Source organism: Artemia sp. Qi Xiang Cuo, chromosome 12 (assembly GCF_049724085.1).
Source record: "Artemia sp. Qi Xiang Cuo chromosome 12, ASM4972408v1, whole genome shotgun sequence".
NCBI lineage: Eukaryota > Metazoa > Arthropoda > Branchiopoda > Anostraca > Artemiidae > Artemia > Artemia sp. Qi Xiang Cuo.
Window position 1 is genome coordinate 43,193,136 of NC_142805.1, and position 14,573 is coordinate 43,207,708.

General features: G+C 35.4%; 1 protein-coding gene across 7 annotated transcripts in view; it reads right to left on the reverse strand.

The window, feature by feature from the left end:
• Syx16 (syntaxin 16) overlaps positions 1-14,573 on the reverse strand; it is a 72,584-nt gene that overhangs the window by 52,533 nt on the left and 5,478 nt on the right. Inside the window, exon 1 of one of the 7 annotated variants that reach the window (XM_089098205.1) lies at positions 11,514-11,529. The exons of the other annotated variants lie outside the window; for them this stretch is intronic. The gene's annotated coding sequence lies outside the window, so the exon portion shown is untranslated. Of the gene's footprint in view, positions 1-11,513; positions 11,530-14,573 lie in introns of those variants that run through there. 7 annotated transcript variants of the gene reach the window in all.

The window sequence follows — 14,573 nt, forward strand, 5'->3', positions numbered from 1 at the left end:
TGTAAATCAATTTCTCAGGCTAGACTAGCCAAACAACAAACGAGCGATGTTTGTTTCTTAATTCCCATTCGTGAAACAATACATTCCCCTGCTGATTATATAAATCACCCCTCGTGTCATTACACGTGGCCAAACAACAACAGATCGATTGACCTTGACCCCCATTAGACTCGATCGATAATCCTTGAATAAATTATGTAAAAAAAGTTGTAGGTGGCAGCAGGGGTGAGGGGTGGGAGTCAATAAGGCCTTTCTACTCTAGTTTATTTCTATTAGTTTATTTTTAACGGGTGTATGGAGACGGTAGGGAGGAACGGGTGGATGGGGTGGTAGGGTGTGTGGAGATGGTAGGGAGGAATGGGTGGATGGGAGGTCGGGAGGTAGAAGTTAATTTGGAATTGATAATGTGAAGGAGATTGGTTTGCTTTTTCCCCCATTTTTTAGTTTATTTAGTTGTTGTTGGTTCGTGTGTTTCTTAAATGGCTAGCCGTTTTACTGCACGCCAGCAAAAACTTAGGTTTTTTAATTAATGCAGTAGTTGTAAATTGTGAAGTGTTATAATCGTGTTTATTAATAAAGTAAAGTAAAAAGTAAAGTCTATTAGTTCAGATCTTTTTTTTTCTTTTTTAAATTCGATGTTTATTTAAAATCATAGAATTAGGAGAACAGTGTATCAAGCGAGGTCAAATGAATCGACCGTTCAAAAATCGAAGTTTTATGAATTCTTTTCATGGCTACAAATACAGCATGTCTAGTAATTCGAATTTTATTAACACGACCAATACAGTTTTTTTTTATTATGAGAAGGGAGTGCACTCAGTGTCTTTTTGTTGAATTATTATAAATAAACTTCATTAAAATTATCACCAGTATATCTGTTTAAAGCAAGGTTTAAAGCGAGAAAGGCTGTCATGGACAGAATTTATCAAATTTTGGAATTACTAGTATGTACTTGAATATATATATATATATATATATATATATATATATATATATATATATATATATATATATATATATATATATATATATATATATATATATATATATATATATATATATATATATATATATATATATATATATATATATATATATATAGTATATATATAGTATATATATATATATATATATATATATATATATATATATATATATATATATATATATATATATATATATATATATATATATATATATATATATATAGGATATCACTAGTATGGACAGAATATATATATATATATATATATATATATATATATATATATATATATATATATATATATATATATATATATATATATATATATATATATATCACGAATTAATTAGCGAATTAATTTGACGCTATCCAGAATTAATTATCTAATTTGAAAAATTAAGAGGAACAAGATGTTGAATGACGTTATGACAAGCAAGTCTATTCTGGCTGCAAACCTGGCGTATTTAATGACGTCATCTCATGCACATAAATGACGTCGCCTAATGCTTATAAGCGACGGTTTCTAGTAATTTTTATTATTATTTTATATTCTTCCAAGCAAAATAGATATAATGTCAGCTGAACTTCATAAAGAAATGCCAAATTTTCTGAACAAAAAAGATACAAGGCTTTCTGTTGAAGAGAAGAGCACAGTAGTGAAGAAAAGGAATGTCTCTGAATCTACAAGACTTTCCAAATTGGAACCTGAGGTTAAAAAGTTACCTTTGGGAAATGACAATTCAGCTCAGATGGACAAAAAGACCATCGAATTTCCAAAAAATAAAACGATGGCTAGAAGTAAACTGGATTCATTCAAAAAACTCGACAGTGAGCTTGGAACAATTGCCAACAAACTGGAAAAACTGTATAGATCTCCAGAAATAAAGAAAGCAGTAAGAGCACGGTGGGAAGTAATGGATTGTATCCGACACACAAACTCACTTACAGAAAAATTGAGAAAATACCAAAGCCAAACTGGGAGAATGGATTCAGATGGAATTTTATCTAGCTTTTACTATAAAATGGTCAAAATAAGTTCAACCATGACCAACTTGGAAAAAGAAGTAAAATTGAACCAACAGATAGAGCCCAAATCAACGGAAAACTTATCTCAGTCTGAGAAAGCGTGGCTTGATGCTAGGAAAGAAAGGACGGATGACAGAAGAAGCAATGAACCTGAGGATCGTGGATCTCGTCGCCGAAGACATGATTCACAGCATGGTCAATTTCCTGATGAAAGGTACTACCGAGATAGCAGACAACACTATACAGATGACAGTGATGAGGCCTACCAGGCAATGGCTGCCCGTCAGACCAACACGCCTCATTCTTTTGTCTCCCCCGCTCATAAAGAGGCTGAATCAAGTTCGAGAACTTCAGCTGAAGATAGTTCCAGGCATGAGACTCGCATGACGACTCCTCACTGTAGAGTTTCTATAAGTCAAACTTTGGCCACTTTAACAGTATCAGGGTCGAGAACTTTGAACTTGCAGCCCCAAGTGCTGCTACTGGATAAAGATTTGATCGAGCATTCACTGCCAGATTTTAATACATTAAGTGGTTTTCCAGGGCCGCTCATAAGGGACGAGGCAATGACACAGAAGCTAATAAGTTTTTGTAAAGATAAGATTTTTTATCTCAGCAGAATTAGAGGAGGTACTATTATGGAGTCAAAGACTCTTTTATGGGATCTCTTACATCTGTTGTTAAAATCAAATAAGCAATACTCAGAAAATTGGAAAATTAGCAGACTTCTGAGCGGTAAAGAGCCTGAAGGTATCTATCCTGAAGAGACTGAAGATAGGAAATCGCTGGATTTCAATTTGTTAAAATATTTTCTCCAAGTGGGGAAGAGAAAAGACGCTCTAGACTACGCTATTGAATGTAGCTCTTGGGGCGAGGCCTATGAGGTTGCTTTCTCGATGGACGAACAAGCAGTGAAAAAAGTGAGGAGAGCGTACGAATTATCACTGTCTTTGTCTTCCTTTAAGACATTTTCTCAGCTGCATTCTGGACGACAACCGGTTGCATGCTCTATTTTAAGTAATTTTAATTGGCAAAAATACCTGGCTGAGATATTATCTAACCCGTCCAGGACCCCAGGATTAGATAAAGCTGCGATTGTTGCTATGGGTGATTCCTTGAAGCACCGAGGAGACAGTTATGCTGCCCACTTTTGCTACCTAGTTGCTGGAGTGGAGTTTGGAACCCCGCGGATGATGCTCATTGGGGCCACAAGGGAAGAAATGCTCCACCCATCTAAACTGCTAGAATTTATTCAGATGACGGAAATCTATGAATACGCCATGTCTCTTGCTTTTCATAATTACTCGATTAGATTTCTCCAAGCATACAAGCTCAAATACGCATTGGCTCTGGTCAACCATGGCTTGTACGCTGAGAGCTATAAATACTGTCAGAGTATTTGGAGTTGTTTAAGGACTTCCTATAAACGAGATGATTTCCAGCTTGCAAGGAATGTTTTGGAACTGGGACAAAAACTAATGCTCCTAGATCAAAATAATGAAGACTGCCAAAGAACTGATTGGATTACTGAAGCGTCAGGCATTATTTGGTCTTTCAATGTCAATATAAGCCAATATAAGCCAGAAGCTGAAAAAAAAATGTCAAATCAGATGGAACAATCTCTTTTAGAGCCAATCAAGAGCGAAAGAGTTAATGAAGAGGTTCAGCAAAAGGTTTCCCTTGGACTTTAAACCATGAATAATAATCCTCAAAGTCAACAAGACATTCGCAGCTTGCATGGCCCGGAAGGTGCAGCTACCTTGCCTCAGAAAGTTGTTCATTGCCAAGACCTGGAAGGAGCAGCTTATTCGACTCGTCCTGCTCAGCATTCCGCAAAAGAATTTGAATCTCTTTCAAGAGCAGAAAAGACCTCATTTAACTCGAGTGCAATTGCTGGACCATCTCTTCAAAGGGGTCCCGCAGTATACGCGAATGAGCACTGTGCCATAGTTTCTAGGTGTGAAACTAGGGCTGTGAAAAATCTTACTGAAGACTTCGCCGCTCACAAAGACGCTGATTCGAAAGCTTCGCCCAGTTCAAATAGTGGCCCAGAAAAAGAGACGGATAAAGCAAACTTTTTCAAAAATATAATAAAAAAATTTACTTCAATATTTAAGAGCAAAAATGTATACTTACCAGACGATCTTAAACCGAAATACAAATATGATCCAGAAAAGAAAAGGCGGGTAGACGTTGAAAACCCAGACGAGGAGACGAAAGCCCCAGCTCTTCCACCTTGTCAAACTTCTGAAGGTCAACCCATGCCTGCTCAAAAACATGCACCTGGACGTAGACATCCTTTGATAAATAAGTCAAAGACTATAAAAAGTCTTGGGACTTTTCTGGGTTCGGGAAAATATTTTTAATAGAAATTTAAATTTAACTCCTTGAGAAAATTCGGAATTGAATTTAAGATAATTTAGAATTGAAGTAATTCTTTTCATCATCATGGAAAATAATCTCAACCATAGAATAACTATTCATATCTTTTGTGTAGAAATCTAAAAGTGAAGTTTAAATTTTTTATGTCTTGCTGAACTTAAAACTGAAGTGGAAGATTTTTATTTTCTCTGGTGAAATTGGAATTGAATTGTGTTCTTTGGTAAAATTCAGAAGAGAACTTGAAACTTTTCTATCTTCTATGAAAAATTGAGCCTGCTAGTAGTATCATTATCTCTAAAATTATTTTTCTTACATCTCTGACCTTTTTAATAGATATTCTGAACGTTTGACGTTCTAGCATACCCTAAAAATAATGAACACTTAACAAAATAATGCATAAGATATTTTTAATGAAATAACGACATGTAGAATATTAATATAAAAATATGTTAAATACATTATTATACATTATTAGTACACTTGCGCTTCACTTTCCGTCAATTCATCTTTATATTTATTGATGATATTGTCTGCTAATGTCCTTTTTATTCTGCCTGCGATTTCACTGTCTATTATCACATTATTTTTACATAGATAACAGTTTTGGCACATTGACATGATATGATTTATGATGTTGATGCAGCTGTATGCATGTCTTCTTTTTCCTTTTGCTTTCATTCGAATGCTAACACCGGAAAGATTGCGATAAGATCTATCAACGGCTAACATGCTACCAGAAACATTAGCTAGAAGTTGTCCCTCTTCATCAACTATTATTTTTAAGTTGGCATTCTCTTTGACTACTAATTTCTCTGGTAATGTTACTCTCGCATATCCACCACTTGCATGATGGAAATTCTTGGGTATACCAAAGGAATTTAACTCCTCACTGTCATGAAAACGTATGCATACATCCCCAATAAGATCTCCACTTGCACTCGTTTCATAGTTCAGGTATTTCTCCTTGTCAGCATTCAACACGACGATGATTTTTTCATGTGCACATACTTTCGTCGAATAATTCATCTTCAATTTTTACAGATATGAATTGTGTGTTGATCCTTCCACTGCGTAAAAAATACTGATTTAATGCATGCAATAAACTCGGTAGTGTCGATAACCTGCCATAGAGTATCAGTGGAAAAGCCGCGTCGTGTCTAAGAACAAGCACAGAGTACGATTGGTAGAGCCGTAAGCATATTTCATGTAATTTTAAGATTTAAGAAAATTTAGAATTAAAGTGAAATTTTTTATCTTCATGAAAAATAATCATAATCATAGTATAACTTTTCCTACCTTCTGTGGAAAAATTTAGAAGTTAACTTTAAATTTCTCATGTCTTCGTGACCTTAAAACTGAAGTGGAAAACATTCGGAGCCTAACTTTAAATTTTTTCATCTCTTTGAGCAAAGTCGGAACTGAATTTAAGAAAATTTAGAATTAAAGTAAAACTTTCTATCATCATGGAAAATAATCAAAATCGTATTATAACTTTTCTTATCTTCTATGGAAAAACTTAGAACTGAAGTTTAAATTTTTTATGTCTTGGTGAACTTAAAACTGACGTGGAAGCTTCACCTACGAAATACTTAGAAACCTTAGCTCAGAAAAGCATGAAATAGCCAACTACTCATTCCCAAACTAGAGGTATCAGGCGACAAACACCTATGAGGGACTAAGAATCCTAGCTCTGAAAAGTCCAAAAAGCAAACTACACCTCCCAAATCATAATTTTCTGAAAGCACACACCTATGAAATGTTAAGAAATCTAGCTCAGAAAAGTCAAAAATAGCAAACCACTCATTCCCAAATCATAGGTTTCAGTCAACACACACCTACGAAAAGGTAAGAAATCAAGCTCAGAAAAGTCAAAAAATAGCAACCAACACACCCAAATCATAGGTTTCAGACACCACACACCTACGAAAGACTAAGAAATCTGGTTATGAAAAGTCGGAATTAGCAAATTGCATACCTCAAATCATAAGTTTCAGACAACACACACCTATGAAATACTAAGAAACCTTAGCTCAGAAAAGCCTGAAATAGCCAACTACTGATTCCCAAACTAGAAGTTTCAGCCAACAAACACCTATGAGGGACTAAGAATCCTAGCTCTGAAAAGTCTAAAAAGCAAACTACAAATCCCAAATCATGATTTTCTGACAGCACACACCTATGAAAGGCTAAGAAACCTAGCTCAGAAAAGTCAAAAATAGCAAATTAACCATTCCCAAATCATAGGTTTCTGACAACACATACCTAGGAAAGGCTAAGAAATCCAGCTCAGAAAAGTCAAAAATAGCAACCCACCCATCCCAAATCATTGGTTTCAGACAACACACATCAACGAAAGACTAAGAAATCTAGCTTAGAAAAGCCCGAAATAGTAATTTACATATCCCAAATCATAAGTTTCAGACAACATTCACCTACGATATACTATGAAACCTTAGCTCAGAAAAGCCTGAAATAGCAAATTACACACCTCAAATCATAGGTTTCAGACAACACACACCTACGAAATGCTAAGAAACCTTAGCTCAGAAAAGCCTGAAATAGCAAACTACTCATCCCAAACTATAGGTTTCAGACAACAAACACCTATGAGGGACTATGAATCCTAGCTCTGAAAAGTCCAAAAAGCAAACTACAAATCCCAAATCATAGGTTTCAGACAACACACACCACCGACAGACTAAGAACCTTATATACCAAATCATAGGTTTCAGTCAACACACACCAACGAAAGACTAAGAAATCTAACTTAGAAAAGCCCAAATAGTAATTTACATATCCCAAATCATAAGTTTCAGACAACATTCACCTACGAAATACTATGAAACCTTAGCTCAGAAAGGCCTGAAATAGCAAATTAGACACCTCAAGTCATAAGTTTCAGACAACACACCTACGAAATACTAAGAAACCTTAGCTCAGAAAAGCCTGAAATAACAAACTACTCATCCCAAACTATAGGTTTCAGACAACAAACACCTATGAGGGACTATGAATCCTAGCTCTTAAAAGTCCAAAAAGAAAACTAGAAATCCCAAATCATAGGTTTCAGACAACACACACCAACGAAATACTATGAAATCTAGCTTATAAAAGCCCTAAATAGTAATTTACTTATCACAAATCATAAGTTTCAGTCAACACACACCTACGAGAGGCTAAGAAATCAAGCTCTGAAAAGTCCAAAAGCAAACTACTCATCCCAAACTATAGGTTTAGACTACAAACACCTATGAAAGGCTAAGAAATCTAACTCAGAAAAATCAAAAATAGTAATTTACATATCCCAAATCATAAGTTTCTAACAACACACACCTATGAAAGGCTAAGAAACCTAGCTCAGAAAAGTCAAAAATAGCAAACTGCTCATCCCAAACTATAGGTTTGAGACACAAAACACCTATGAGGGACTAAGAAATCTAGCTCAGAAAAGCCTGAAATAGTAATTTACATATCCAAAATCATAATTTTCTGACAACATTCACCTACGATATACTAGGAAAGCCTAGTTCATAAAAGTCTGAAATAGCAAACTACTCATACCAAACAAGAAGTTTCAGACAACATACACCTATGAGAGACTAAGAATTCTAGCTCTGAAGAGTCCAAATAGCAAACTACACATCCCAAATCATAATTTTCGGACAACACACACCTATGAAAGGCTAAGAAATCCAGCTCAGAAAGGTCAAAAATAGCAAACCACCCATCCCAAATCATAGGTTTCAGACAACACATACCTATGAAAGACTAAGAAATCCAACTCAGAAAAGTAAAAAATAGCAACCCATACACCCCAAATCATAGGTTTCAGACAAAATACATCAACGAAAGACGGGGTCCGGGGAACCTTTGGGGACCGGGGGTTCCTTCGGGATTGGGGTATGGGGATCGGAGCCCTTTGGATCGGGGTAGGGCAATCGGGGCCCTTTGGGGTTGGGGTAGAGGACCTCACGACACTGTTCAAATAGAACTTTCTTACTATAACGACCACACTCAAAACTTCTTCTAAAACCTTTTCTAAAATCATCTTTTAAAATGTCTCTAACTCTTTCGCCGAAATAATTCCCTAAAATGTCTAAAACCGTTTCACCCAAATAATCCCTAAACGTGATCTCAGCGTGTTCCTTTTGTTTTTGGCATCTCTGTGCTTTCACATTTCAAATTTCTAGGGAACCCTTTCCTACGTTAATCTCTTCATCTCATAAATGTTCCTAGCTACACTATTAAGGTTTCGTTAGAATATCAATTTATCTCTCCGACTTAAAGCTCAGTCAAGCCGTATTTAAAAATAGAATTTCTATCTCTTTAGACTCCCACATAATTCCAAGATAACAAGTGATGTCATTTCTAATTCCTTACACTAAAGATCAATGAAGCCCTATTTAAAAATAGAATATGAATTTTTATCTCTGACCTAAAGAACGTTTCTTCCTCAGACATAAGATTAAAGAAGCCATAATGTTTCTTAATCCTCCTGTCGTGAATCAATAATTCCACGCCGAGTCTATAAAACAAGTTCTCAGATTAGGCTAGACTAAGTAACAAATAAAAACTACTTTTTATTACTCCCCCTCTCGGGACACAATGAAGTAACTCAGCAAGTAAGTCCATCTTTCCCTCAGGTTAGGTTAGACTAAAGATCAAAGAATCCATGTTTGTTTCTAAATTCCCCAGTTGTAAATCATTAATTTCCCCAACGATTATGTATATAACCCCAATGCCATTATACCTGCAAAAATAACAACTAATAAATTGACCATTAAACATCCATCGAAGTGAGAGAATCCCCGATTTTCCATTCTCACTGCCACCGAACCATAAACCATCAATCAAAGTTAGAAAGTTCCTGTTTTTTCATTCTCACTGACAAAAACCATAAAACAGACATAAATTGTTGTTGACATCCATAAAAAACATCAAATAAATTGACCAACACCCATAATCGTCCAAGAAAACATCCATCAAAGTGAGAAAGTTCCTGTTTTTTCATTCTCACTGACAAAAACCATAAAACAGACATAAATTGCTGTTGACATCGATAAATGTGAGAAAGTTCCTGTTTTTTCATTCTCACTGACAAAAACCATAAAACAGACATAAATTGCTGTTAACATCCATAAATGTGAGAAAATTCCTGTTTTTTCATTCTCACTGACAAAAACCATAAAACAGACATAAATTGCTGTTGACATCCATGAGAAACATCAAATAAATTGACCAACACATATAACCGTCCAAGAAAACATCCATAAAACTGAGAAAATTCATGTTTTTTCAAGTGAGAAAAATTCTATTTTTTCATTCTCAGTGAGAAAACCATAAAAACATGCATAAATTATGTCCTGTTCGGAGTCGGACCCCCCTTTCTACTAACTAGGTCACTATATGGTTCAAACAAACACGCAAAATAACGTTAAACAGCTTAGTGTTCCTTGAAAAAAAGTTGAGGGTATGAGTAAAGGGGTACAAAGACAGCAACAAAAATGTCAAAATTATTCAGATATAACTCAAATTATTGGAAAACTGAGTGATAGATTCGCCATGGCATTCTATAAGATCCAAAGAATCTAATTAAAAGAGAGCACACACAAAAGCCAAATAAGGCCAGTAGCCTATGAGAAATCACAAAATACCCAAGACAATGAACAAGTCCTAATGGGGGGCCCTGGGTCTATCAAAATATTTCAATGGTTCCTCAGGGAATTTGATATCATTTTCTTCTGTCTCCAAAATGAAAAAGATAATTTTCTTTTTGGCACCCCTGCTTTCAATATAAAAATGAGGCATTATCATTTAAAAATGATAGCCCCCTATCCCCCCCTATAGGCAATAATTTAAAATTTATTTATGGATCATAGTTTGGGGGTAACTTCCGGTTCAATATTTAATTCCCCAACCTTGTACATCGCTTAGTCTATAGCTAAATTTTGTCTCAATCGAATGTTGTTTTTTTAGGGGGGGGGGGGTAAAAATGTTCCAGAAAGAAGATTGTATTTTCTATCAGGAGTTCAATAATTGAGTATTAAAAATTAAGAAAATATTATCTAAAAACAGCAATAAAAAAAAAAAATCTGCAAACTTACAATTCAGCTATAGAAACAATCTGTCGGCTGTCAATTTCGAAATCCAACAAAAGGCTGAAGCGGTGTAGTAGTGATTGGGTTCTATAATTCTATTCAACTTGAAAATAAATCTATTGACTACGAATGATGTAAGAAATAGCGATTGGGGAACTGCATTCGAAGTGATTTAGACTAATTTCATAAAGACGATACTTTTTTTTGTCAATATATCAAGAACTGTGTATATTGCAATATTTGAAATCGCATATTGCATCTGTCTGGTTTTTATGCAAAGTAAAAAAAGAGAAAAAAATTAATGAACAATAGAACGGTCGAGAACCATACTACGCGAAATACTATTTGGTAGGGAAAGCCACTTGTGGTAAATCGCTAGGGGTGGCACTGTGATTGTGTGATTTTGGGGATTCGGAGAACTAATTTTTTTTCAGAATGACGCTCAGATTTTTGGGGAAATACCCGAAAATTCGGGAATAGTGCAAGCCCTGCTTTATTTCTAATCAGGAAAATCGAAATACTAAACCACACGAGAAGGAATAGCTCCGACTTTGCGGTTGACGCAATAAAGAATTGCCGCAAAAATAATATAAAGTCGACCGAACACCGCCGCCTCTTCCGGCGGCGGCGTGCCTGCGGCACACCAGCGGCGTGCCTGCGGCACACCAGCGGCGTTATGACACTTCGGCGGCATTCAACCGGGCCTCTCGTCGGCGGCGTTCGGTCGATCCGCCGGCGTGGCGCCGGGGTCTAGTTAGGACCCTCTAGAGGGGGGAGGAGTGGAGGTAGGTACTTCAAAATACCTTCCCAGGACATAGGCTACTTTAGCCTGTAGACCCATCTCTGAAAGTTTCATTTGCCTAACCTAACCCCTTTCCAAGATAGCCAAAAATAGCTAAGTAGACATTTACCCTAAAAGGCATATTTTCACTTTTATAGCACAAAGATTTTCAAAGGTCATCAAAGGTCAATGCCCTCTAGAGGGGGCAGAAATGGAAGTACGTAGGCCTACTTTAAAATACCTTCCCAGGGCATAGTTTAGCCTGTAGATTCATCCCTGAAAGTTATGTTTTCCAAACCTAACCTCTTTCCAAGATAGCAAAAAGTTGCTACACTTGAATTTTACTTTAATGGACTATTCAGGTAGCTAAGAAATAAACTTAGGCGCACCCCTATAGTCAGAATTGCAGTGACTCCTGTATTAAACGTACTCTTTTATACACTGCTAGTCTGGTTAATGCTAATCAAATAAAATAAAATAGGATGAAAAAAGTTAGGGGTATCAGTTATAGTAGTATATATCCCTGTAGAACTGACTGACAAAGATACTAGTGACTCAGATGAATTTTACTTACAGTTACAGGAGCAAATAGACAGGGTCCCAGGTAGAAATATGATGTTCTTACTAGGAGATTTTAACGCCCAGGTCGGTAGAAATAGGGATAGATAGTATAGGTAAATTTGGTATAGGAAAATAAAACAGTAATGGATACAGACTTCTACAATTTTGTAGGTATAAAAATCTAGTTATAACCAATACAGTGTTTGGTCCTAAAATGGCTCATAAGTTAACATGGTATTCACATGATGGTAAGACAGCAAACCTTATTGATTATGTTATAGTAAACCAAAGACTGGCAGGATCAATACAAGATACTAGGATATATAAGAGTGCCATTACTGATGTTAAAAGTAAAGATGACCATCTAGTAGTATCAAGGGTTAATTTAAAGCTGAAATATAGGACGGGTAACTACCTCCCAGGAAGTTATGATGTTGGAAGACTCCAGGATGAGAATTTAAGAGAAACTTTCCAGGAACAGTTGAATATTAAACTCGAGAGTTTGAAATTTGATAATGTGGAAGATGGTTGGTATTATTTTAAAAAAATAATTTGTGAAGTTGCTGAAGGTGTCTTAGGGAAGAAAGCTAGAACTGCAGCTAAGAATATTAGTGAAAAAGCTTATGTTTATTAATTAAAAAAACTTTTTCCACAAAATAAGTTTTTCAAAGAAAAGTAAAGAACTCCATTAAACAAAAAATGAGCAAAAATAAAATATAATAATCTACCAAGCGTGAACTACCGCAAATCAGCATTGATAAATTAATGAACCCCAAAACGAACAGATATTACAATAAAATAACCATGTCAAACTCAAAACGAGCAGAAATTAACATAAGTTGGGCTCAAAACCCCTATGCCTTCCTAAGGCCAGAACATAATTTGCACTTTACTGAAAAACATATAAATATTCTTACTTTTATAACTTTAATAAATCAAATAATATTAACATTTTGATAACTAAATATAAGTATATGTATATTAAACTGACATTGCACATTCATTTGTATTTTTTTCAGTAAAGTGTAAATTATGTTCTGCCCTTGGGAAGGCATAGGGGTTTTGAGCCCAACTTATGTCTAATTTCTGCTCGTGAGTTTGACTAGGCTATTTATTGTAATTTCTGTTCGTTTCCGGTTTCATTAAGTTGTTGATGCTAATTTGTGGTAGTTTCATGCTTGGTAGATTATTATATTTTATTTTTGCTCAATTTTTGTTTAATGGAGTTCTTTACTTTTCTTTGAAAAAATTATTTTGAGGAAAAAGTTTTTTAATTAATATCTGTTCATTTTATATTGACATAGTGTTTTCAGGGAAAAAGAAAATAATACTTTGAATCTTTTTGTTTCTTTAAGACTTTATAGTTTGGCCTACTATTTGTACGCTGGAGAAAAATTTTCAGCAATTTTTAACAACATACACCCTTTTTAAAATCTGGACACAAATAGTAGTGTTTAATTTCGTTTCATACCTCCTCTAGTTGACCTGAAATGGAAAACTTGACACCATTTACAAAAAAATCTGCTTACTTTCTTTAATAGCTTGGATACACTTACACTATTTTGACTTAGTTGAATTTTAAGAGCAGAAGCAGCCCCAAAAGTTTGAACATAATACCGTCAGTTGTTCTTGGGATACTGCTGAGATGCCTTATTGGGAATTAGCATTAACACAGTGCGTTTTGATTTAATCTTAAGGCAACATTTAGTTTTTAAACATAAAGACAAATGGAAGGGTGGGCGTGGTAAGGAGATTAGTTGCCCTCCAATTACTTTTGACTATTAAAAAGGGCATCAGCCCTTTCTATTTTCAATCAAATGAGCCCTTTTCGAAGTTCCTACAACAACTCTTTTGATACAAAGTGCCCTGGTCTAAACAACAACAACAACAACAAAAAATCATACATTATACCCACATTGATCTTTACTATAAAAATTTCAAGCCTTCTGATCACTTTTGACTATTAAAAAGGGCACTAGGCCTTTCAATTTCTAATTGAATGAGCCCTTTTTGAGTTTCTATAATAACACTTTCTATAAACACCTTTTATGCCTCTAGAGCATAAATTACAACCCTTACCCTAAGGGCTGTGAGGGTGGTTGTCATCATCTAAGACATAATTTCCAGAACTTTCAACTACATTAAACAAAATGGCTATCTCAAAATTTTGATTGGATGTGTTTGGGAAAATGGTGGGCATGAGAGGGGTGTTAGTTGCTCTACAGTCACTTTCAACTATTAAAAAAGACACTAGCCCTTTCAATTTCCAATCAAATGAGCCCTTTTGAAGTTTCTAAGACAGCGCTTTCAATAAAAACCTTATATGCCCCCAGGGCATAACTTACAACCCTTGCCCTGACGGCTGGGGAGGGGCTGTCATCCTCAAAGACAGAATTTACAGAACTTAAAACTACGTTGAATAAAATGGCTATCTCAAAATTCTGATTGGATGTGTTTGGGGAAAAGGTAGGCATGAGAGGGGGGGTTAGTTAATCTCCAATCACTTTCAACTATTAAAAGGGCACTACAGCCTAGAGGGCTGTGGGGGAGTGTCCTCTTCAAAACATAATTTCTATCTGGAAATCAACAACCCTGAAGAAAATGGCTATCTAAAAATTTTGATTAGATGTGTTTGGGAAAAAGGTGGGCAAGAGAGGGGGGTTAGTTGCCCTCAAATCACTTTTGACTGCTAAAAAGGGCACTGGACCTTTGAATTTCCAATTGAATGAGCCCTTTTTAA